General features: G+C 34.3%; 1 long non-coding RNA gene across 3 annotated transcripts; it reads left to right on the top strand.

Annotated features, from left to right (window-relative positions):
* Positions 1-14,875: 14,875 nt before the first annotated feature.
* LOC105666741 lies at positions 14,876-27,146 on the top strand. 3 transcript variants are annotated; one of them, XR_007223318.1, is made up of 5 exons: positions 20,166-20,285; positions 20,724-20,908; positions 20,987-21,077; positions 24,593-24,786; positions 27,031-27,146. It is a non-coding gene; the product is annotated as an uncharacterized LOC105666741 (long non-coding RNA). The 3 variants fall into 3 exon arrangements; XR_002308695.2 differs by lacking the exons at positions 20,166-20,285; positions 24,593-24,786; positions 27,031-27,146 and adding an exon at positions 14,876-15,383 and having other exon boundaries at positions 20,987-22,730; XR_002308693.2 differs by lacking the exons at positions 24,593-24,786; positions 27,031-27,146 and having other exon boundaries at positions 20,987-22,730.

Genomic DNA, 27,146 nt, shown 5'->3' with positions numbered 1-27,146 from the left:
CTGCAGAAATCAAAGAACTGCTCAAACAATCCATAAAGAACACCGAAATGCTAACCAGAATGATAAGCGAACAAAACGCAGTACTCAAACAGCAAACCCAACAAATCACAGTCATGCTACAACTAATTACAAACGTGCTAAGCAAAAAATAAAAACGGACACTCTAAAAATAGCAGCCTGGAACTCAAACGGCCTGCAACAACGGGCCCTCGAAATTAAAACATTCATATACAATAACAATATAGACATACTACTTGTCTCGGAAACACACTTCACTACAAAAAGCTACTTGAAAATACCATACTACACCATATATGATACCAAACACCCCTCGGGAAAAGCTCACGGAGGGACAGCAGTGATAGTCAGAAACGATATCAAACATTATCTACACAGCCAAGTTAACAAAGAATATTTACAAGCAACCACTGTTACAGTTCAAACTAGCAGCAACTACTTCCAGTTGTCAGCAGTATATGTGCCTCCGCGACACAAAATAACAACACAAATGTGGGAAGAATACTTCCAGGACCTAGGGGACAAGTACATCGCAGCGGGAGACTACAACTCAAAGCACACGCTTTGGGGGTCAAGAAACATTACACCTCGAGGCAGAACACCGGAAAAATACATTAGAAATAATAACCTCAATATATTATCCACAGGAATACCGACACATTGGCCGACTGACCTGAACAAAAAACCAGCTCTTCTGGACTTTGCAGTTACAAGGGGACTAAACACAAATAAACTAAAAATAACACCCAACCTCGAGCTCAGCTCCGATCATACATCCATAATAATTGAATACAGAAACAAACCAATACACTATAGCAAACCAGAAACACTATGCAATAAAACCACCAAATGGCAAACTTTCAAAGAAATAATAGAAAGCAAAATAAACTGCAACATCCCGTTAAAAACTCCTGAACACATAGAACAGGCAGTAGCAACATTGACAGCAACTATTCAAGAAGCAGCAAGGACAACCACTACACCCGAATCAACCAGCAGACAAACAATAACAATCCCGCAAGAAATACTCGACAAAATCAAAGAAAAAAGAAAAGCAAAAGCAAAATGGCAAAAATACAGAACCCGAGAAAACAAAACACGCTTAAAGAAACTTGCAAAGTAAATAAAAAACAAAATAAAGGAGCACAACGATAACGAATTCGCAAAGTTCATAGGGACACTCTCCACACACGAGAACACCAACTATTCACTATGGAAAGCCACGAAAAAAATAAGGAAGCCAATAATACCCGTCCCGGCAATCAGAAAAGCAGATAACACATGGGCAAGAAGCAACGAAGAACAAACTGAAGAATTCTCCAACCACCTCTGCAACACATTCACACCACACATTATCAACAACAGCAACCTCAAAAGTCATACGGAGGAGGATCCACAAGCCACTGCTACCACAGCCGACAAGGAATACACCATACCTAAAACATCGGCACAAGAAATTAGAAACATAATTGATAAAACAAAAAACAACAAAGCGCCAGGAATCGACCTAATCAATGGTAAAATCTTGAAAAACCTTCCGCCAAAAGCAATAAGACTAATGACAATAATATTCAATGCAATTCTAAGAATTCAATACTTCCCCAAACCATGGAAATTAGCACAGATCAAAATGTTACATAAACCAGGCAAAGACCCGCACCAAACTGCATCTTACAGACCAATATCACTGCTTCCAGTGTTTTCCAAAATACTGGAAAAGATAATATACGACCACATAAAACCAATAATAGAGACAAAAAAAACTAATACCGGATCACCAATTTGGTTTCAGAAACAAACACTCCACGATAGAGCAAATGCACAGGCTTATAAACGAAATAATAGTAGCACTAGAAAACAAGGAATACTGCACAGCCCTCTTTATAGGCATAGAGAAAGCATTCGATAAAATTAACCATGAAAGTCTACTACAAACAATTAGGAAACAATTCCCGGAGCAAATACACCACTTAATAAAATCCTACCTAAGCAGCAGAACCTTCGTAATAAAAATCAAGGACACACATTCTCAAGTTAAAGACATCAAGGCCGGGGTACCACGAGGAAGCGTCCTAGGCCCAATACTGTACACACTATACACGGCGAACATACCAACAACTACCAACAGCACAGTATTGACATTCGCGAACGACACAGCTATACTAGTCAGGCATACTAACCCAGAAACGGCAGTCAAAATACTACAAGAACATATCGTAAAAATAGAAAATTGGCTACAAGAAAAACAAATAAAAGCAAACCCCAATAAATGCAACCATATTACATTCACGCTACGGAAAAAGATACCACCAAACATCCTATTGAACGGCACACATTTAACGCAAACAAAGCATGTCAAATACCTAGGACTCCACTTAGATCAAAAACTCACCTGGAAACCACACATCAAATCAATAGTAGAAAAAATACAGAAAACAAGGAGACAAATGCATTGGCTAACAAGCCAAAAATCCAAACTAAGCACAGAAAATAAATTAAAAATATATAAAACGATCATAAAACCAATCTGGACGTACGGAATACCACTATGGGGGACGGCAGCAATGAGCCATATAAACAAAATAGAGGTAATACAGGCTAAAATCCTCAGAACAATAGTAAACGGACCTCGGTACGTCAGAAACGAAGATATACGAAGGGACCTGGGAATGCCAACGGTCAAGGAAGAAATTAGCAGATACTCCGAGAAATACAAATCAAGAATAGCAATACACATAAACCGGCTAGCTGCGGAAACATACAAAACCATAAATATGGACAGAAGACTAAAAAGGAAGCACCCAGCAGACCTTATAAAGGACATAACTTAAGAAACGCGAGGATGGTACCCCGCTGGGGGTAGCCACCAACATGCTAATTTAACCGTTAAAAAATTCCACCAAATGTCCAAATTGGACAAATTGTGAATTTTAATAAATAAATAAAAAAAAATTGTCCTTCATCTTGAAATTCAAAGCCAAATTTTTTTATTGCATCGTATTCTATTCATCATGGGACTAACAAATCTCAAAGGACACATGGGCCGCAACTCAGCCGTTCTCTTAGAAACAAATATTTCAATAGTTTTTGGATTCATTTTATTTATGATGTGCATATATGGTACAGTCAGATACAGGAAAAATAACACCCATTACCGACCGCATTCGACAGTATTCATCTAAGATATAATAGAACTCTGTAATACTCATAATGATAAAACAAATTTATTTAATGTATTTAATCTTTATCCATAATATGGATATGGATAAATTATCCATTAAAATTATAAGTGTTACATTATTGTGAATTATTAATAATCTATATCCACTTACAATTTATATGTTATTAACAATTGATGCATTCATTACTAATTGCCAGATATATTTACTAATGATAGAATTCCTTTCTATATTACTTGCAACTGATAAATTATATAATTTCACAAATTTGTTAAAAATATTCTTTTACATACACAAACGATGTTACAGATGAGGTACTGATAATATAATGTGATGAGACCTGTTCAATTCGGAATAACATGTCAAAGAATAACATAATTGATATTCATTACTTCACTATAAAAAGTGAATTGAATAATACTTATTTGTATTACAATATTATATTTGTATTATATTATTATTATATTTTTATTATAATATTCTAATATAAAATGCATTGAAATATAAAATCTGTAACATATATAAGGTGATATAAATTAATGAAATCAATTAATGAAATTGTAATATGCATTATGTCTATTAACATATATATGTATAAACATTTGTAAAATAAATCTCTGTATGCACACAAAATTTGATTGTAAGATTTTTCATTCACATAAATCCGTATAATATATAACTAAGTAGATAGCATATTATTAAAAATGAAAAGATTGATGATTTATTAATATTTACAAAAATGTTTCCAAATTTATGATAATAGGTTCATAATAGTATAAATTTATTCATATAAAAGCTTCTTACATCAAAACTGTTATATTTATCTAGAGTTAGTCGTTTATTTCAAATGATACTCGGAAAAATTAAAAGGAAGTTCCATCTTTTTATTGAAATTTATTGAAAAAAAAAAGTAAAAGATACGTGTATAGGTTTTACACTTATAATACCCTTATTTTCAATTGATATAGTGTTAACTATCTTCCGCAACAGCACTTTTTAAGTGTTTTTTACCCTACATATAAGTTTGCTGTCTAACGTTTGTTTTTAGATTAGGCGTACTAATGCGACAGGATTAAACGTTACTATTATATTGTTTATCGACAATTCGAAACAAAGATAATATGTAAAATTCAAATGGAAAAATTAAATGATCTAATGGATTCTTTTTCATCAAGAAGCAGAAAAGATATGTTCAAAATAAGCTAAAATATGTTCGAAAGACTTCATAAATTCGTAATTTATTGCCACATTTTCTCATAGATCGCTAAAAAGGAACGTAAAGAAAAAGCATAGTTTCGTATTATGGCTTAAGAATGCAACGCGCTAACTTCGATTGCACAAAGGTAAAAAGGAAATTTATTGGAGAAAGTTTCGTGAAATGCGCGCTGCCTGCAGATATTTTGTTCGTCTGAGATACGTATGTGACGCCGAATATTTATAACTGGCAATCAATCAAACTGTATCGAACGTTTCGTTACTCGCGAACCTTCTCCACAGTCGGCAAGGTGATTGTTCAACACGTGAAAGTCACATTTTATCGTTTCGCTGTTTCCGCTGTTGCTTTTTCTTCTTTTTAAACCGTTCAGCTGTTTTTCTCCTGCTCTCAACGATTCCTATAACTACGAATGTAAGTGGAGGATATGTAATACGTTTGCATTGAATTTAATGATAGCATGTCGAGGTGAGCGTTCGCTTGTTTGCCGGTCGCACTTACACGCTTATGCATCACATAAATTACCGAGGACATCCGTGCCATTTACAAAGCTGAGCCTTGATGAGTCAAATCGCCTGATTACCATATGTTTACCGTATGCCGAGTTCTATACTAGCAGACTGCAATAATGTCGGATAAATTATAGGCCTGTAATTCATTCCGTCTCTTGTAGGAAAAGGAAACGCTTATGAAGTTTTCACCCGGTCCCGCTGTGTCGACTAGTCGCACGACTTCTGACTTATTTTAATGTACCGATGTGTTAATTGACACACTCGCATTACCATTTATCTGCGATGTACAGGAACGATTTACATGTACGCAATGTGATCAAAAAGTCGCACCAATCTCTAACGCTCTAAATTCTGGCGATACGTAGTTGTATGCATGTGAAAAATATGATTTCGGAATATCGGTAAATTATGATACTCATAAAACGATCAAATGTATGCATCGGAGAAAATGCAACATCGTAAAACATTACATCTTATTACGATGCGGTTGCTTTAACGACATCGTATAATGATATTCACGTATCATAAAATTAAATAGTGCGTGGCGAAATGTTGCATCTCTTAGTGACTGGTAAACGAAAGGCAAGGAGCAATGAAATCACCGACTCGCGTTATTGCAAATAATATAGTACATGTACATATGTATGTACGTACGTATCATGGGCATTGCCGCTAGTGCTGCTGCTGTTGCTGTTGCTAAAAAGAAACACTACTTATAAATCTCGAGCCAGTTGTTTACTATATTTATGAGGAAGTACTCGGAGGCAGTTTCCGTCATTTATTAGCGCGAACTTATCTCCGGCTGTTCGGCTCGTTCGTTTCGATTGGAAACGTCGAACACGCTAGCTCGATATAAATTACGATCGCTATCTCTAGCCTAGTCACTATCCATACTACTCAGATGCCCGCTCGGAATCCTGCTAATCCCGGGAGCGACTATCGATAACCAAGTTATATTTCGCGTGTCAACTCCCAGTTTCCTTTTGGATCTCATTCATCTCATGACATCGGTCATTGCGGAACAATATCTCTAGACAGCTCGCGCTGAAATTTAATTAGATTCGTACACATGCAAAAATATCGATAAACATTGATAAACTGTAAAAGATGGTGACAAATATTCGTTATATCGTATATTATTTTCATTGTTTATCTAAATGTTACACATACACACGCCTATGTGTTAATTTATGTATAATTTGGAAATATGCAATACGTAATTTATATACATGTATGCATATATATATATATATAATAAGAATGTGCAAGGAACAGATAATAATTAACACAAATTATTATCACTGTCCTACAGCCATTCACCGTTCCGATCGCTATTATGCGTCTCTTATAACGTTTCTGACGCTTATTACGAACCTGCAAATCGTTCTTCTCCGACACGTTTAGATTTTGGGAAAAGTGATTTTGAAAGAAATCGAATGATATCACGCGATAAAGCAGACTTTTATCTTGAAAAAACATTCAGAGAAAGTTGCGTCACAGATTTTTTCGTCAAACTAGAAAGTAAAATATCTCCGCGAACAGTGAAATACTGACAATGGTATTCAAAGGCAAACTTAGCCATTCAACATTCCGTCTAGCATCATACAGTCGTTCTATGCACGCATTTCGATGGTATATTTATTATTATTATATTACTTATGACTATATTCCTATTATATTAATGTATGTATTATTTAAATACCAGCTTGTAAATTGACATTTTTATTAGAAAATAGTTTACAAATAATGCATATCACAACAACGGATTAACTAGCAAAATATACAATGCAATAAAAATCGAAACATTTCTGCTAAATTAAAATAACTATGATCGAGTTACAAGATCCTCGAAATGTTAATTATCTTTGTGTAATAAAAACGAGCCATTCGTGTATATATTTACATAGACGCACGTTTTCGTAAATTTAAATATAAATGAACACAACTCGTAACAGCGAATAATTGGACACCTACCAAATGAGACAAGACAACGTAAACTCTAAACTAGAATATCGATTCCACGTAGTGCAATCCGTTCCGAAAGGATTTAGTGCAGCACCGTTTATTAGCTTCTCCTTATCTATTGGTGTTCATTCATTTAGATTGGAAATGCTGAACGCGCTGGCCGAGTATAAATTACGATAGCTATCTGCTACCTTGTCACTATACGTAGTACTCGGAGACCCAGTCGGAGCCCTACTAACCCCAGCAGCAAACTTTATCATGTGAGAATTTGTTATACGATGCTCGATTTGCATACCAAGGCTTGTATTATTGTAATCCTGAAGTCATTATTTAGGAAATTGCTTTTTCCTCTATAGAATTGCAACTGCTCCCTTCTTGCTCACTCCTTTTCCGTCATAGTCATTATACTACTACTACTACTACTACTATTCGCTAATTTACAAATATAGAATTTATTCATTTTGTGTTATATAAGCACGTCTCGCTTTGCTTGTATCATTATTGACATATTTTTCATTATTAAACGTATGTAATTGTATTTTATTCGTTACTTTACATCAAACGCAATTTTAGATACGCGTTGTGGATACTTAAAAGAGGTTTGTATTCTAATCATGTACAGGGCATTGAATTGCTAACTATCATTTGTTTTCTTAAACAGAAAAGAAAAAAGAGGAAAAAATTATTATTTTTTATAACCAACACGACATGTACATTTTTCCCATTCGAAATAATTTCTTTATCTTTTAAATATTTATATTTGATTTGTGTCCAATAACGATGCTTTTCCTGAAAATGATACTTATTTACTTCTTGTTGATACATATCGATACTTTTATTTGTTTTGATCATCAATCATTCACTTCATCTCCTTGTTAGTAAACATTATTGATATATACTAGTAAATAATAGTAAATGGTAATTAATAAACAGCTAATAAGTAATAGTTCCAAAACTTCTGTAAAAGTTAATCAAATAATTCGTGTATATCATCTACCGTAAAATTGCATTGATATTGATTTATGTTTAAATAGCATACCAATGATAAGTACAAACAGAAGTGTAATTTTTGCATTAAAAAAATTTATTGTTCGAGGCATGAAAAATAATGTAAAAGAAATGTAATAGTGAAATACGTAAAAAATGCTAGCAAATTGATTTCGTCGATTACACCGACAGGTTAACCGTTCTATCAAACCGAATGAAATAATCTTTTTGTCGACCTTTAGCGCCATCTTTTTCGTTCATAATTAATGCGGAACATTAATAACAATAATGTTCGGCAACGACAGGAACTATCCAGCAAATTTAATTTTTTGCACCACGCTGTGCCGTCATCCCAACATCGGAGAACTGAATAATTTATAAAATCTGCACGGAGGTCTATGGCCCGGTTCAGAAGTTGAAACGATGCCGCTTTAAACCTCGAGGGCTTCGGCCTTTATAATTAGGCAACGAAACGAATTGTGCTTGACGTCCATATCGACTACCTAACTCAAACCTGACTAACGAGCTTTCGTTTCCTTCCTACACACGTAGACACGTATACACGCCTGACTACTAATAAATCTTCTAACCGTATCTTCGTCATTATCGGCAAACGTTTCACTTGAATAGAATCACGTGGTCGCGAGTTTCGTACACATTTGTTAAAGTCACTTCGTTGATTTATATTTCTTTAGTGGTCGTTGCAACGGGTATTATTTGATAAAACAAATCGTTATTTGAATCGTTATTTGGATCAATATCCAATGTAACGTTTCTGACAATTGCATTTTATAAGAGAAACAAACAACGTTTCAAAATTATACATGACTTAACTGCGTTTCTTTATGCGAGTAAATGAAAAAGGGTATCCATTAAACGTTAAACGTTAAAAACATCTACAACGAAAGTAGTATTGCGCTATTTAAATTTTTTAATGGAATATTCTGTTTGTTAGAATAATTACATATAGTATCCATTATCACTTATATTACAAAGTTTAAAACTACCTTGCAGAAGATAGACTGGCATCGTTATTACTTTCAACTTGTAATAAATTATAGCATATTATTGGCACTTTCGCGTTTACGTAATGCTTTCAGTATACCGATCGCAGCAGTTATTACATACGTATCTCGAAAAGTATTACCTTTTATCTGGACGTTACATAACGCAAACATTTTACTTTCTAATCTTATTAATCAGCTCGATACTCGGTAGAAATATACGAAGTATAATAATTAGACGACGTTTAAAAGTGACGACATCAATTTCAAGAGATTACGTGGAATCGAGAACGGTGGAGGAACAAAAACTCTTCAAATAAAGTATTTTGCACGCCAAACGAATTGTTCGATTTCCGATAGGCAATACAGCACGAACTGCAAAGCGTCCAACAAGGGAAGAGAAAATCGTGCGATTATTATTTGCAAAAGATATATAAACCAGTGGTAAGCGGTAATGCGGGAGAGTTGTTACTGACAGCAAACATGGCCGCCACCGCGGGAGCCTCGGGCTAGCTTAACAACTTCTCTCTTACTGGCGATGCAGCACCTTTTTGTGAATCGCTCGAGCATTATTAATCGCTTGATGTGAATTTCAAACTTATTACGCCGGCTGACATGACAGACACGGCCCGAGGCACCTTATCTCTCTGTTCCTCACCCACGAGCACATCATGAACCTGCCTTCCCTTGCTTCTACTATTTCATTTGATGTCCGAACCAGGTGCTTGTCCAATTGTACGCTCACTCGTTTGCTTATACCGCTTCGAACACGCAAGTTATATCGTTCGGTGCTGCTTTACCGATACCATAACTTTTTCTGAAAATTACCACTTTGGTCGAGGGAAATAACCTACGTCGGCTGATTCCAGAAAGCCACGAAAAGGTGTATGGGAACATCTGCGAGGTGCGAATAAAATGCGTTTCCGTACGAATACTATCACGGTAATTAATCGCTATCGATACTCTCATATGAGTGCTGATTACACGGTGTAACGTAAAATTAATGTTCACACATTGTAAGCTTCCTTTTATAAAATGATTGCGACAGCGTTAACTGAACATGTAGGTCATTGTTTCCTGATTCACTGCCTCGTGACAAGAATCCATCTATCACTTTCGCGGTTTAATCATTAGCTAAACACGATACTCACGATAATCGACTAGCATTAATGTTAAAGTCGTCTTGCGCTATTTTGTTTTCTTTTGGGGGGGAAGGTGGAGTTTGCATTGTCACGGATTTACCGACACCGCAGTAGAAACTTAGTCTTGCCTACGACAGATGGCAATGCAAGTAAAGAAAACAGCATTCTGAAAAAATACCATTAAGTACACGTAAAATAAAAAATATTATAAATCTATAGATTGTTGGGTAAATTTTTATTAGTAAGCTAAGTTATAGTAAAACTCTTCAGCTACATTATAAGATTATAAATACAATTCTCCGTCTTAAAATTTCAGGAATTTATTTAGTTTGCCACAATGTAAATCTTCGTAAAATTATAAAATACAAAATCTATAAATAATTTTACTTTCAGCACTTCAACTTGAGTATTCAAATTTAATAAAATATTATTATTCATTGTAACAGACCTTATATTTTTTTTAACTTTCTCCTAGGAGTTTGAGTTGAAATATTTTCTATACTATTAATTATATCGAAAAATGTTTCAAATAAAAGTTGAATGGTTTGAAGGGGGACATATTCTGATGTTATTAGTTTTTTCTATATGTGGGCGTATAAAGTTCATGTGAGGGTCTATTTTATTTTTTAAAGTAGAATCATATATTTTTGTAATACATCAATCGATGCAGCTCGAGATTATCTATAAAAAAACTATTAATCTGTTAATATCGAAAAGCTATTAGTTTAGTAGAAATTTTAACTTTTACTTTGTAAAACTTATCGCATGAAAGACGAGGTACAAAAGTACAAAAGTGGTACCTTACGTCTTTCGGATTTGACTTTTATCTGAAACATTTTCCGACATAATTGATAGTATCGAAAATATTTCAGCTTTAACTCTTAAGTAACTCACTCTGTATAATATACTTAACATATAGCATATAGTATAGCACAAAGCATAATACACTTAATAAAATTACAAAGACCTTTAAGTAAGCCTAGAATAACGCTACAAATAACGTTCCGTTAGCGAGAGATAAAAATAGTGAATTTTTAAAGGCAAGTAACTCTTCAATATAAAATTTCATATGTACGCTCATAAAATGTTATAGTAGGATTAAGTTATTGACAACACGTTTTATAGCGTTGTAGAAGAGAGTAAATCGTTGGACGATAAGACGAACAACACGAATCAATAGCGTTGAAGGAAATTGGAAAGAGAAATCATTAGACTAAATCGAACTGCCAAGACAAGCAAGAAGTCATACGGCTAACTGGAGCTGCCACGACTCGACAGGACAAAGCAGGATACGAGAGGAGAGTAGGGGACATCCCAAGAGACGTGTTCGTAGCAAACGCCCACGAACGGTGACAGCCAGCGAAGATTTATGACGCTATAAAATATCATTTGTATTTGATGTCAGAGCGAGGGCTTGATTAATGCACTGCCGGGCGCACAATGAATAACTGACGTGTTGTTATAGTAACATCAATCTGAAAGAAGCGCGGGGTGAGTCGGTATCGTGTTGATAAATTGTGTAGATTGGAGTTGCTGTTGCTGAGATACGATCAGTGAACCTTCTACGATTCAATCATTAATGCTCTTTCCCTTGATAGAATCGTCGTACATTTGGTAAATTGATCGCATAACAGCGGTTCTTATTGAGTTATACAGAGTTATCGAAATCAAAATATGTACGTACATAGTCGTCCTAACGTTCGGTGGCATCCGTTATACGAACTATATATTCGTTTCAGACTTGAGGATCGCAAGTTATTCGCGACTGGCCGTAAGAATGGTGTAACTTTTTCTACAAGGAATCCAGATGTAGAACATCTATAAAGTTCCTCAACATTTGCGATATCCATAGCGTTATATAACTGATCAATAACTTTGAAGCGTGACTAGCATAAAACGAAAACGAAAGCGTATTTAAAAAATATCATCGGTAATATTTCTATTTCATAATTGAATGGCGTATCATTCGAGCCGACATCCCGATAAAATTATGGATTACCGATTGGTTTACTGCGGTATGTATTGATCACGAGAACAGCATGAAAGTGTCGCGAAGTTTACGATATTACCGAGACAGGGGACTGCATTCAGGTTGCCCCTTATAACACAATCATTAATCACTTACCAACAATGATTTTATTCGCGGCAAGCGGTCCGGGTGTAACGTACCATGACGCACCCCGAACGTTGGGGACGATACATCACCGCGATATGTAATATTGCTCTCGGCTCCACAAAGAAAGAGAACAGAAGAGAGCTGTCCTGGCTCGACGTAGAGCCATCGACCGATCGCCCCATCGCATCGCCCTGAGCGATGTCAATCGATCTTCCCGCGCGCGCCACTTTCAAACCGTGAAAACACTCTTGCCACGGAACGCCAACAAGAAACTATCAACCGTGAAAGAAGATTGATTTCTTGCGTGTATTGTATTGCCGTGATTTATGCATTTCCTATCCACGCCATGTTGCCACGCATATCCAACATCGATAGTGATTTTTGAGCAAGTGGGAAAGAGAATGTCACGTAACACAGATAAAAATTGCAATTTCTCTAGCTTTTACACAAAATGGCCAATGTAACTGCAATTGCTTTTCTACAAGATTTAGATAACGGAAATATACTTTAAGAAACGTGGAAATCTTTTAAGCAAGAAGTCTAAGTACGCAGTTGAAACTCTGCACAGTTTCGCATATAAGAAAAGTTATTTACAATTCATATAACTTTTTAACGTAAGAAATCCAGCCGTAGGAGCTTGTGACAGTAATGGAAATCATCGCATAAATTCGCTTCTTAATTCTACTTATCCATGCAAATGTCATAAGTCGAATCTAGTAATCAAACAGCAAAGACTCCACGTTTCTACGTTTCCCATATTCGAATCGTGAAAATATTAAAAAGCTAGTGTCAGGCGATAAGCATAGCCCATGAAGAGATGAAAGTAGTCGGGGGTTACTTTATCGTATATGGGCTGATTATATACGTGAATATTTCACCGGTGATGATCTGGGAGTGGGGTGAACGAGGTTAGGTGGAGGGGCCATGCGCGAGGGGTACAAGCCGAAGGGGAAAATGACGGTAGGGAGAGGACGAGGATTTACGCGTGCAAGCCTGAACGCCCTTTATACGTCGTCGACGCCGTAATATATGACACCTATAGATCACAATTACGTGTAATGGCGCTCACTCTTGTATTCATGGCGATATTATTTCTGGTTGCCTTCCACGGTCGTCGTCGACTGTACCCTCTCCCCATCTTGTTCGTACGAGACTTCGGTCCGTATGCTAAGCAGCCGGTAATTCTAGTTTGATTTACTTTCCCGTCCACCCCAAAACTTTGCAGCAAACGGCCTCAGCGCACTTCCAACCCCGCCGGGAAAGTGATTACGCTGAATTGGGCGATAAGTCTTTTATGACCTTTCTTCCTTACCAGCCGCATAGTAGCGAAACTTACACGTTCCCAGATACGTGCGCAACGATTATTTTATCAAACGTTCTTTTTTTCTCTACAGTGAATTTATTTTCATCTCATCCCTCAGAACTAAGAGAATTTTGCAAGGAGTAATATTTTTTACCCCTGTTTGCTTGATATAAAAATGCCATTTTGTATAAATGTTATATCTCTAAAAGACATTACAATGGTGTTATTGGTGTACAAAAACATTAATTGACAAGTATTTTAAAAAATAATTTACAAAACATAATTTATATCTAACAATATACAATAGATACAATGTATACACAATTTACATATACGTATACATACAAGTATTTGAACGTACATATTTATATTATATATAGACGTACATACATATGTAGCCCACTTTGGATACCACATTTTACAAAGAAGTTTGAATATCATTAATAAAAATTACATTCATGTTAATAGAATTATTTGCATATATGTTTTATGTATGTAATTATCATATAACTTCTTACGGAGCTTTAACAATTACGACATAATGAAACCGTTTTATTTGTTATTTAGTTGGACTTCGTATCTCTTATATTTAAAATGAAAACTTATTTCAAATACTTACACAAAAATTAATATTTGCCACGAAACTTCATGTTGCATTTAATCGAAAATATTAAAATTGGCTATTCATACAAGAAATAATTTTCGTAAAAGAAAGTCTTTATAATCTCGATAAAAGTAGTGACTCCAATCTATACCGGCTACAAAATTACAACGTACAATTTGTAAATAGTCCATTGTCATTATGATTAATTATAAGTACATAAACGTATAAGATTGCTTCATAGTAAAATATGAATATTTTACAAGACATATCGAACGTGTAGAGGTAAAAGAACTGGTAACAGGTAACCTTGAATGTCATATTACACATGATCTCAAACTTATCTTATGCATCGAATAGAATCATCAAGCAAATAGTTAAGGTAGTGAGCGAAATAGCGAAATAGAATCAAATTTCAAAACTTCGATTATTTGATATTGATAGTGATCGTGTATTAGGCATCGCATGAGAAATGAGAAGTGATGCAGCCAAAGCCCTATGGACATAGGTAACATAACTGCGAATATGTTAACGCAACGAAACGTTGCGTTAAAGATCGTTATCCATTACACGCAACGGATGTTCATCGAACATTATGACAGCCAATGAATATTTGTCCCCTTCGTTGTAATTCACAGAGATATACCGTGATACCGAAATGAAATTCACTGAACAGAAACTGAATTTTACTCAACGAAGAACGTAGTACGACATGACCGCTTAACAATCTTCCGGCCGTTATTTAAAACAAAATTAAATTTAAATAGGGTTCCAGTGTTACGAGAGTAGCGTTTGTAATTTTTGCTTATTGATTTAAATTTTATTTGCCATTGCGAACAATTGCATTACACTTCATACTTCCACACATTTTCTTTCAGTCAATATTTATAATACATCGATAGCGGTATTAATTAAGGCGATAGTAATTAACGAACTAAATTAAACGAAACATAAAAATGACATATGAAAAATTCTATTCAAAAAGTAGTATTGGACAAACGCACATGTATGCGTAACATAAAGCGTTCTAAGCCATCACGGAAGACGAGGGTTCGCTCGTGAATCACTGCGCGAGTGCATTAAGTGGCAAGGTAATTGAGTGAAGCGCCGTGTGTCGCGGTGCTTCCGCAACGGCTACTCGAAACTCGCGTTTACGGGGCTGCGTTTCAACCAGCACCAATGGCGCTACTTGTCGCCGTCGGCAGTGACACGTGTGCGCGTGCGAATAATAACCACGTACACGTTCATACAGTCCGGAGATAACTATTGTCCTGGTCTCGGGGTGTAATGCCCTATTGTGAATTGGTCACAGTGACGTATCGCCTGTCGTCAGGAAAACGACGGTTAGTTTATTTCATTTCAAATAGTCACTCGTTCTATCCGTATTCATGACCGATGCACAATCAGAAATTCGAACTTGAATGTCATCCGTCGTAACTTTGCATCGATACTTTAAGTCTAAAAGAAAAACGTTAACTCTGAAAGCCTAAACTTTCATATATTTTTTATATATCGTTAATCATTATCTTGCAGATAATATATAAGAAATTATGTTATATATAAGGAATTATGTAAACGAAGAATCAAGTAATTTATGTGCTGAAGAATACACGATTTCGATGAATCCTTTGATTAAACGTCCATTAATTTCAAATTGTATGCAATTGATGTGATTTTAGTGCTAATCGAAAACACCTGTTTACGGTATAGGTATTTAAAAATATTCGTATTACGCAACGATTGTGAAAAAGGTGAATAAATAATTCCAACGTACAACAGGTTTTATATTCTTGATACTGCGCCATTCGTGGAACATTTATTTTCGTAATATTTGATAGTTTGTAATCACCTACTAATAGATCCGTATGACACTTGCGTGATGTTTCTATAAAATTGTGAATCATATCCATAATCTAGAATTTTATAAATAACCAGAGCTCCCATTTTGTTTTTCTAAATAGCAAAAAACTGCGATTTATTTCATTTAAGTATATATTTGTAATATAAATTTTGTTTCACTGATATAGTATCGCGATTTCGATATCAGTATTTAATCGATAATACTTGTGTCATTTCATATATTCTATGTAATAATCGACATGCAATAAAAAGCAACTGTATATCGTGTTTTATTGAAAGTAAATACATCGTTTACGATTATTGGCAATAACTGAACGGAAACTGTATTTCTTTAATTTGGAAAGTACAGTTACATATTATCTTTAAATATCAATTTTGAATATTCTAGACATACGAGTATGTAATTTTTTATTTTCTTCATTTGACTGAAATCGAAACATTTTATGAATTCATTTCATCAATTACATAGCTTATTTTAAAAAGTACTATTTCTAAAGTATCAAGTACGCGTAATTACTGTTCAAATATTACATTGAAAATAACAGGCAACGCAAAGTAAGATAGGTATAAAATTATAAGAATCAATCTCTATAAACTGTTAACGAAATATATGTTCCAGTGTGGACACTAAAAGCATATTTACCATTGCACGAGATTACCATCGAAATTTATGTTTGCCGTTAACAATTGTTGCGTACTGCAAAACATTTCAGGTTTATTACATAGGCAGGCGTGCGTTGAAAGTGATATTGCCGAAAGTTCAGGCAGGGTAAACGGGTCTTAATTGTTACATCGGAGAAGGTACTATGAAAAAAGGATGATAGAAAGAAAAAAGGTATAAACTTGACGCGTTTCTACGCGTTATGTAGATCTAGCGGTACGTGCGGGCGCACAAACGAATCACTCACGTTTCCTGTAAATTGCGGATTCATGGTTTATCGGCGCACAGCCGAAACGTTTTACTGCTCGGCGATGCGCGATAACGCCGTGCTGACAGCGGAATGTCCCGGCCAAAATGAATCCAGCGAGTACACGCGAGACGCATATGCGGGAAACGTATTCCCCTGTGTTTTGTTTTTCGCGGCCGTGCCTGGAATATCGGATATAGCCAGTGGCGTAGGGCGAAAGGAGACCAACGTGCCTGGAGAATTTGCGCTGCACCCCCAGAAACAGGAAGACGTCTCTGCTGACAGTGTACCGGCGCGTTCGTTATCGTGACATTCCTACTAATGTAACTGTGTAACCTACGACGTATGAAGATAGACGGGTATGCATGCCGTGTTAAATATTCTTTCTGCGGGCATGCCGTTGCAGCGTACCGTGTTAAATATTCTTGCATATTCCGTAGACACGTTGCGACGACACGCACGCATGTTACTCTTAATACAACGTTATGGAGAAACGACGCTCCGTGATTTTATCTTCATTGAATGTAATGGTCTAAATGCTGCAAGACTCTTTGTTCTTTTTACTTCTATACAGACATAAATAGATTTCTTTCGGAGGATCCATTTTCCATAAAAGAGGACGATTTCTCCACGATACTTTAACTAGATTGAAGGTGAGAGATTCTAGATTCCGGTGTGGATCAAACTAACAAACGGATACGTCTGCTCAATTTTTATAGATTAATATTCAGAGTGAAACAAAAAATGTAAATATTGAATATATCGTACGGCAGTAAACCATAACAATAATTATTATTTATGGTCCACAAAGTGATCAAAATATTTTATTGTATGATTACTGTTCAACTCAATCACATTGACAAATTCCAGCATTATGAACATTTATACAGCTATTCTTTTACTGCAGAGATTGATTGCATTCTTTTTGCACAACGGAAATTATTTTCGTAATTATTTAGAAATTCAGTCTCCTTACTTACTTGGGTATTCTTGAAATATATTGTCAAGGTCATCATTCTGAACAATTTTTTTTTGTAACAACCGCTCAGCTTTGCTTTTCATGTTATAAAACAATTTGTGTTTGATATTACATGCTATTATTTAACGATTTAATTTATAAATTTTTGTCCTGTAAACTATTTTTGAGTGACGGTAGATATATTTGTATATTTTTGAGGAATTGAAGATCAGAATAAAATGCAACATACCACATATCAATCGATTCATAGGAAATTATTTTACACTATTTTACCCTAAGTCATAACCCATTGGTTTTTCTTTGTTATTTACATGATATTAAAATACGGTCACTTATGAAATGTAATCGTAATCTACATTCAATTGAAGTTTTTGCGAATATATTTTGGAAACTAAGCTCAAGCGGCGGTTATTTGTACAAGAAAAAATTGTTCAAAATGATGATCTTGACAACTTATTTCAGGGGTATCGAAATCGGCAAGAGGCGACGAAGACGAAACTCCTAAATAATTATTTTTTATACATGAATTTCTTATTTCTAGTGGAAATAAATTTAATTGTAAAAGCAAAGATCGATGTAGGTACACAAAATATTTTGACTTACTTTTTGGAGTAGAAGCGCTAACAGGTCATTGGAAATGAATATTTTCAATTTATGTACTCTGTATATTAAATACTACTGCGTATGTTTTCTAGATTTTGATTACCACTCTATCTGACTACACGAATTATAAACAATTTTCTGTTATTAATTACACCAACGATAATTATGAAAATTTATTGAATTAAATTTGCATATGAAAAACAATTTAAATACCAAAGGACGTAATTGATACATATCTAGCATCTAAAAAGGGAAAAGAACGGAGAAAATTCTCTTGTATACCATTAAAGTCGTGCTTTAAAATTTCGTTATTTTATTTACATATTAATAATTAATTTCAGCCATATCCCTTTATTAATCAATACGCTATTTATCAAAGCACCAATAGATTCCAAATCAAAATCTCCGATTGTGATATAAGGCAGGTGCTCATTAGTAATAAATCAATGAGATATTAATAATATACATTATATCGATAAATTATAGTTTCGGTCTTCACTGTTTTAATACAAAAGAAATTAATATATACGTATTAAATTATACGTATTTCAAAGTGTACATGTCAGTGGGGCATTAAAAATATACTGTCATTTATCATGGAACACACCACCGTCTAGCGAAACATAAATTACAATTTCCCTCCTAACCGGATTTACAGTATTTTGTTTGATTCACACGTAGTGGTCATTAATTTAATATCCAATTAAGCTTGTACTGGTTTCATTGAACGCGTACCGTGACCCATTAAGTGTAATTGCCTGATATTTATTTGAACGATATTGACAAATGCTCACGAATTTAGAAAGTACGATATGAATAATGTTGAATTACCTTTGTTAGCAATAGTTTCATTTTTACATGCCTTCAAAAAAATATCAATATAGAAAATATTCTATTCTCACTTGATCATTGATAATGAACGATAATTATACAGTATTTTCAGTTGATCATGTATATGTATGTATGTATATATATAAAGATATAGGATAGGTATCTACATTTAGAAATATGTATTTTAAAAGATATTGCAAAAGGATATGATAGCTAAAGAAAAATGCAAAAAATATCTATTTATGATCTTGTTCCACTTACGAATATTTCCTACTTTTATGATAAAAAGATATACAATCTCTCAGGTAAGAAACTATTGTAATTTTATTGCCTGACAAGAAAGTCGAATGATTGTTTCGCGATTGTTTTGAAATTTATTGGCATACACACCTCTCGTTAACGAATACTAATAAACTTTCCGTTTCTCAATAATCAACCCATAAATTAGAAATGAAAATTATAGCAGAACCATGACGAAGTAAAAAACAAGTGGGTCGACTCTATCTAACACTGATAATTGCATTGTCGCATTAATACCTACGTATCTAACATAATGCAGTTTCGAGTCTGAAGACAAACGATCCAATCTGTTAAGAGTGTGCCACCCCTTGATGTGTACGCTTTCAAACCGCAGTTATAATATATTCCCCGAGGTCAAAATTTATTATCCACTAAAATACCTGTATTGCTGCAAGAAAGCGGCTGTTGACTAGAAAAAGCCACTGTTATTAATTCGCATTAACTTAATAGCTATAAGAGAGAAAAGGAGAGGGTGAAGGAAGAGGGGCGGGAGGCAAGAGGGGTGTAGACAGAAAGAGAGAGAGTGCGAGGCCGTAGGGGGGAATAAGGTCACGCCAGAAAGTGAGTAATGAAGGCGGTTTATCTCCGAGGAGTAACTAGCGGTGTTCGTGTAATGGGGGCATTCATCAACGCGATCTCACATCGCCTTTCCGTTCGCGTTTCAGAGTCTCATGACGATTTGCACTACGAACGGACGGTGAGAAACGGAGCTGAAACGATTTCTTTCTGCGCGCGTCTTGGAAAACCCGTTGCCACTTTGCCACGTAAGATTAATGTCGTCGAAGCGGAGTTTTCGGCACCATTAATTTTTCTGGCACATTTATTAATTTTCCGTACTCGGCAGTCGTTCAGCACAGAGTTTAAGATCTTGACGTTAAGCTGACGAGCAATCGTCTTTCTTATTCCTATTTCCTTTTGCATCTTTCTTTCGACGTTTTTTTATTCCAACACATGTATAGTCATAAGATTGGATCAGGTACTGTATGATATACGATTACAATTAAATGTTACATTATTTCTTCGAAATTTATCGTAGGTAATGAAATGAGAAAGTTTATAATTTTGCTTAATTTATCTTTCTTACATATTCGTCATCACTTAATCGTTTTCTATTCTATTGTAATCGTGTATTTAAAAAGTTCAGGTTTATTTTATCGATCACGCAGAATCTATGAAATTTTATGTTGTATGTTTAATCGTAGAACGCACATTGTTGTATATGATACAACGCGGCACTGCCACTATGTGACATCAGGAGGATAACGGCAACAATAACAATAACAACAACAGCGAAGCATCAACGACGAACACGATATACACGCGCTGAACACGCAACAAGCACAGCGGGCAGCCATATTATTACCGTCTTTTCGCAGTCCGCGCCTCTGTAATTATGATTTTATTTTTATGGACATAAATTATACAGGCTGCCTAGCTGTGTCATTATACGGCATTTTAATTCAAGGTTGTAGACATAATGGTAACCCGCACCACGGACTCGCTGCTCACCTGCCCAGTGAAGAGAGGAGAAGAAGGAAGAAACGTGCACGTTAGGGGTAAGGAGGGAACCTCGCTAGTGGGGAGACGGCCACTTTGCCTCTTGTTACCTGTACGCTCCTGCGTTTATTTTTCTGCTTCCTTTGCACTCTCATTTCCTTGCTTTCCGAGCTGACGATCAATCTACATAACGCTCGACCTTTTTTCAATTTGAATTATTGCTCTCGAATATGTTCTACGAATTGGAAATACGTCATCTCCGTTCGTTTATTTTATATAAGATAAGATTGAAGTCCTACCGTTAACGGAAAAAAACTTTCTGCTTTCGCCACTGATACATTGTATCATATATATATATACATTTATATTATTCCGCATATATAAATCTTGTATAAAATTTCAGAAAAATTCAACAAGGAGTAACTTGCAAATAATATGTTTGTTACTTTATAATAGAACTTGGTAAAAAATTAGAATAAACACATCGTTTTCTTCTCCTATAAAATTATTTAAAGATAAAAAATGTTAATAATGCAAACAAATCATTGTAAACTAATTACAATATTTTACTCACGCCAAAATGGCAATAGATAACTTGTGTAATATAAAATTATACTAAATCGTGTATCTTCTGGTTTATCCAACTAAATTATGACTTTAAGTATATATCATATGTTCGTGTTTAACACTTTAATTAATATAAGATGAACTATTTTTTAGTTTCTTTTTTTTTTAATGAACGTGATGAGTATTAAATTTGCTTTATCTACATAAAGATCGAAAGGATATTTATCATACTAAAATACATAACTACATAAAGTAGAAAATAACTGAGTAAATTACGATATCTAATAGTAATCTCGCATAATACCTAAAAGAAAGTATAAATCTATTTTTAACGAAAACCAAAACACGAGTGGAAGAAAAGATGGTATCGTTTCGTATGGCCTGCATGTTTATCTCTATAATATGCGAGTTTTTTGTACTTCCGTTTCCTTGTAATTCTAACAAGCGTGATCACGGACTGATTAAATCGTGTGACGCTTTGCCCACGTACGTAATTATATAACTTTTTAGTGAACATTGATTAATTATTCTCATTCCCGTCATTAAGGGAACTTCCGTCAGGGTCACTAAAAAAGTTTGCGCAAACATTCTACTCCGTTAAATTTGTGGAATTATGAAATCTTCTTTTTTAATGACATTAGCAGATATCACGAGTAATCTCAGAAATTTTTCGTAATGTTAATTTGCAATGACATGAGATTACTCACAACTTATCTATACAATTCAAAAAGAAAGGAATAATATTTGTAACTTACAAACGGCTTGCTTATAATACAGATTATATTATTCGTAAGTACAGAAAATTGCAAGAATTATACAAAATGTAGTAATCCGAATTCATTTTGCAAATATTTAAATACTTCGCATTTAATTTTTAACTGTTCAATACATATTACGTTTTCATCGATATCCCGAACACCTCTTGCCTAAGAGTTTATTCAGCGCCATACACGTGAATGATATTCCTCAAATATTGTATGACTGTAATTTAAGTGCAATTTTAAAAGGCAGTACAGTGCTTCAAGGTCCTGGTGATTACGTAGAATAATTATGTAGCGGTCCGTTGTTACGTTATTACGGCCGCCGGAATTATACTTAATTTGTAGTCATAAGTATACCCTACTTTGGTTTACTTTTGACAGTAATTCGTACTTTCTTGGAACTGCCGCTCCTATTCTGAACAATGACGCCTCCCTAAGAATCCGGTAATTCATTTCGTACGATTGCGTCAAGAACTTTTACCGCTTGTCTCGTAGACTATAATGCTTCGAATCCAATAGGTAGAATTTGAAAACTTAACTTTATTCTTTTGGCTGTTTTTTTTTTTTTTTTTTTTTTACAAATAAGAGAATTATCCTTCAATTATTAAATATCTTGAAGTATTAAATTCGGTAACGTAAGTAAATAAAAACTCAAACAAAAATATTACTTTTTTAAAGTGTTTGTAACGACGAATAGCAAAATCATACACAATACTCTGATGATATTCACATATAACTGGGTAATTAGCTAATTTTAATTATGCATTTTGGGGAAAGTATTAAATTCGGTGTCACTCTTGTTTTCCATGAATTTAGGAAAGATACTTATATTATTCACATATTTGCGTCATTTTAATGTTAAATATACTTCTCTTGTAATTTACAAAATTATGAAACTATGAAACGACTTCCATTTTAAGACGATTAAAATTAGTGTACAAATCTCAATATTTTTGACGATGTAAGTAAATTTTGATTCTGAAAACGAAAAGGTTAGCATTTATAATTTCAATTTGTTTTTTAGAATTTGATCAATTATGCATCACTACTCAACAAAAATAAGACGATATTTTATTTGGAGGACGATACAATCAATTTTGTTTCAAACAGATATGTATATATATAAATCGCTTATAACACATAAACGGTGAAATGTCACTGGAAACAAACATTAGAATGATAGATATTTTTAAAAATTCGTAAACAAAGGCTGACATAAAAAAAGAAGAAAGAAAGGAAACAGAGAAAGTGGAAAGAAGAAAGAAAAGAAAATTGGCTAGAGCGACTATTATTGATAAAACTAAAGTGAAAGGGTAAGGACCAGTGACTCTTGTTCTTTCAAAAATGATCATCGATCCTGTCAGTTGAGATAGAACAAAATCGGGGGTTCGTTCGCTTTTTGTCGATGAATGGGACAAGGATCAACACGTACGGTAGTCGGTAATACTCGATGTTGCGAACGCCCGGCAGAGTGGCAAGCTGTCAGCCCGCCGCCGTGCTGTCAGTCTCCTGTCTGGTTGCTGTCTATCTGTCATTCACTCACTCAACCCACTCATTCGGACAACCCATCTCCCGGACTTTTTTGGCGTTCTCCTACCTCTTTTTTTTAATCTCTCTTTTTCGTGACTGATGTTCAAACTCGTTGGCCCCGTTACAACGCCGCCCGTACGCATCTGCCTGCGAAAATATTTTTTCGGCTCGTGCTAAGCCAACCTCCAACGATATCCAGCCGCGTTGTCCTGCGAAAAATTCATTCCAGATGCGCGACGCACTCACTGTGGTCCGGAATTGTTTTCACTACTCTGCCAGACCAATAATCATCCTGTCATATTAATTAGCATTGAATATTTTTAAAAGATCAATAAGGTGGAATAAAATCGGTCACAAACTTGTAAAAGATTTTCAGGATTTAGTTTTTAAACGAATTAATCGAATTTTTCGTTCCTTATTCATTTATTTGTAGTTCGTATCGAAAAAAAAAAACGGCATCATCGTTAAAGTAAGAGTTAAAGTTTTTAACAAAAGAGATCAAAAAGAACAAAAGTAATTAAATTAAACAGTTAACACTTCCTAATTCTGATCCTGATTTAATTGATGCTACGTCCGTAAATCTTTTTCTACGTCGATTTTTAGGTTATACAAGTCATTTGAATGTAATTATTTTTCAATTTAGAACATATGAAAGCACAATAACATATGAATTAATGCACGAATGTCTTAATTATATTTCTCAATATTTATTGCAGTGGTAAATGTATCTGGACGTTCGTCATCATCGATTACGTAAATTAAACGGAAAACGGAACTGGCTTTTGTCTAGCAGGAAGAAATATGAAAATTTTGCGACACAATGCAACGATACACAGAATCTCGACCCCTTCACACACTTACAGACGGTTTGGATATAAATCACGCGGATTTACGGCCTCAGTTAAAAAGGGTAACGCAATATTTATAGTCATCTCGCACAGTTACATATAACAAATTGAACTTTTATATAAACGCGCTCACGTCCAAAGGCCTTATGGCAGGCACAGATTTTAATTATCGATATCGATTTATTGCCAATACATATTAATGCAGCAGCAAGCTACCTCACATACGGGTGTTTATTCATATTGATGGAACCAGATTGAAACATAAACCGGATATGCAAACAACTACAGGTTTAATCGTTCGATAGTGCTCGACAAAAAAAAGTAATTTTACACACGAATTGACGCAAAAATTATTATTCTACATCATTCGCTTTCTACTTATTATTAAATTATTCCAAACCGAGTATACACAATATGACATTGTGGAATTCCAGAAAAACAAAAAATACTGATAATTGGTTTCGCGAGGAAATAATTAAATCTACTTGATATTTGAATATATAAATCAATATGCAAATATACATTTGTGCTCTTTGTGAAACTCTAAAGTAAGAGTAAAGGATACGAAGAAAATTATATTCAATGAGATAAAATCATATTATAAGAAATGGCATAACCATAAAATCGTACACAATGTATCATACTACATATCATAAAAACAGTATTGCAAGAACAAAAACCAATAAATCACTATAAATAATTATTTTATTAGGAATATTTTCGTTTAATCAAATTTTCTTTTAACAAAAGTCTGTACTTTTTTATTATATTTGTACTATGTTATTATATTTCTAATAACAGTGTTGGGAGCATGTTATAGAAGAGGTAATGAGTTTCAGCTTGGTACTGTACAAATTCGTAATTGTATAAAACAGGAAATCTCAGGCGCGTTAATTAATCTCTTGTTTAATTAACCAACGCGGATGGAGGTATCTAACAATGAGAGCAGTAAGTCATTTCAGCACAAGGAAAATCATGTAGCGAAACTGAATTATACCAATTTACACACGCGAAATAGTCATTAAAACATGATCCGGATGTTGATGCACAGGACTGAAAAATACATATATTGTAGATAATAAAACACGGTGCATTTGAAGACATTGACGAAGTTGCAATGATAGCTGGAAACAGACGCTACAAAGAAAAACGTGCGAAGAAGCGGAACTCGTAACGACTAACGATTCCTTTTATAACCTTCATTACGGCACAAAAATCAACTATTTTCAGTGCCTCCTGAATCTTTGACACGTACTTACACGACAAACTGTTCATCTTTAGATTGTTCCTTACTTCTCTCTTTGTACATGATTTTAAATAAAACTCAAGAGGCTTAATTTATGTTTCGTATATTATTACTTGATAATGGTTATTATCTTTGTTTTCGATGCTATAGCTATGTTTATTACCACCGTTATAAATAACATAAAGTAACATAAGGCAAACTATATTAGAGTGGACGTAAAGTTGACATAATTTTTGTATAAGGGGCAAATGACGCAAGCTTTGATTAGATTGCTTCATGAGTTTCATCAGTTTTGAAAAAAAAATCTAATTATCTATAATTTGTCTACCTAATTATCGTACTCGTAATTAGATCTACGCATATAAATAAAAAAAAAATCCGTATACAAAATGTCAATAAAAAGTATCTACATAAGAAAATAGATTTTCATTAATTTTATTAATGTAGAATAAGGAAATACTCCATAGGAATATGCAATTATTATAAAAGAGAAATCGTTCATAAAATTCAATGACTTACATCATAACATTGGAACAATCATACACAAAGCATTCGTCTACCTACAAATTAAATAACTTACAGTTCCAAGTAAAAATTGTTAAACATAAAATTTGATAGAATAATGATTGCTAGATTAATATTATGTTAAAATTTAGTAGAATAATTAAATCTGACTGTAGTTCTCAATGGCCTAGTCGTTGAGTACACTAATTTTTTTGTAAGATTTGACAGAATTATTTATCAGTTTTGAGTAATCATCAGTTTTAACGCGTTCATATTTTTTAGAAATGCTTCATAACTTTTTTTTTTGTTTCTGCCAAAAAATATTTTATTGAATCTTCTGTTAAATATTTGAAAACTGATTAGGAATAGAGTTTATACATTTGGAAACATAATATTATTTTCATTTTCCTACTATTTGTATAATAGTGTCATATACCCCTATTAAAGTTCCTTCCATTTCTTTTGAATGATTAAAAAAATTCAATATACAACAAATGGAAAGAGAATATTTATTACATATTTAGATCAACAGTATACATATAGTAAACGCTTTCAGCTGCAATAAAGGAAGCAGACATGGCCGAGTAAATCAGTGAGAGATCGCGAAATACATATCACCATCGCTGCAACAGGGCGTGAAAAGAGCTTTACCAAATCTCTGGCAGAATTCCC

Source organism: Bombus terrestris, chromosome 3 (assembly GCF_910591885.1).
Source record: "Bombus terrestris chromosome 3, iyBomTerr1.2, whole genome shotgun sequence".
Lineage (NCBI taxonomy): Eukaryota > Metazoa > Arthropoda > Insecta > Hymenoptera > Apidae > Bombus > Bombus terrestris.
This window is presented reverse-complemented; position numbering and strand designations above follow the sequence as displayed.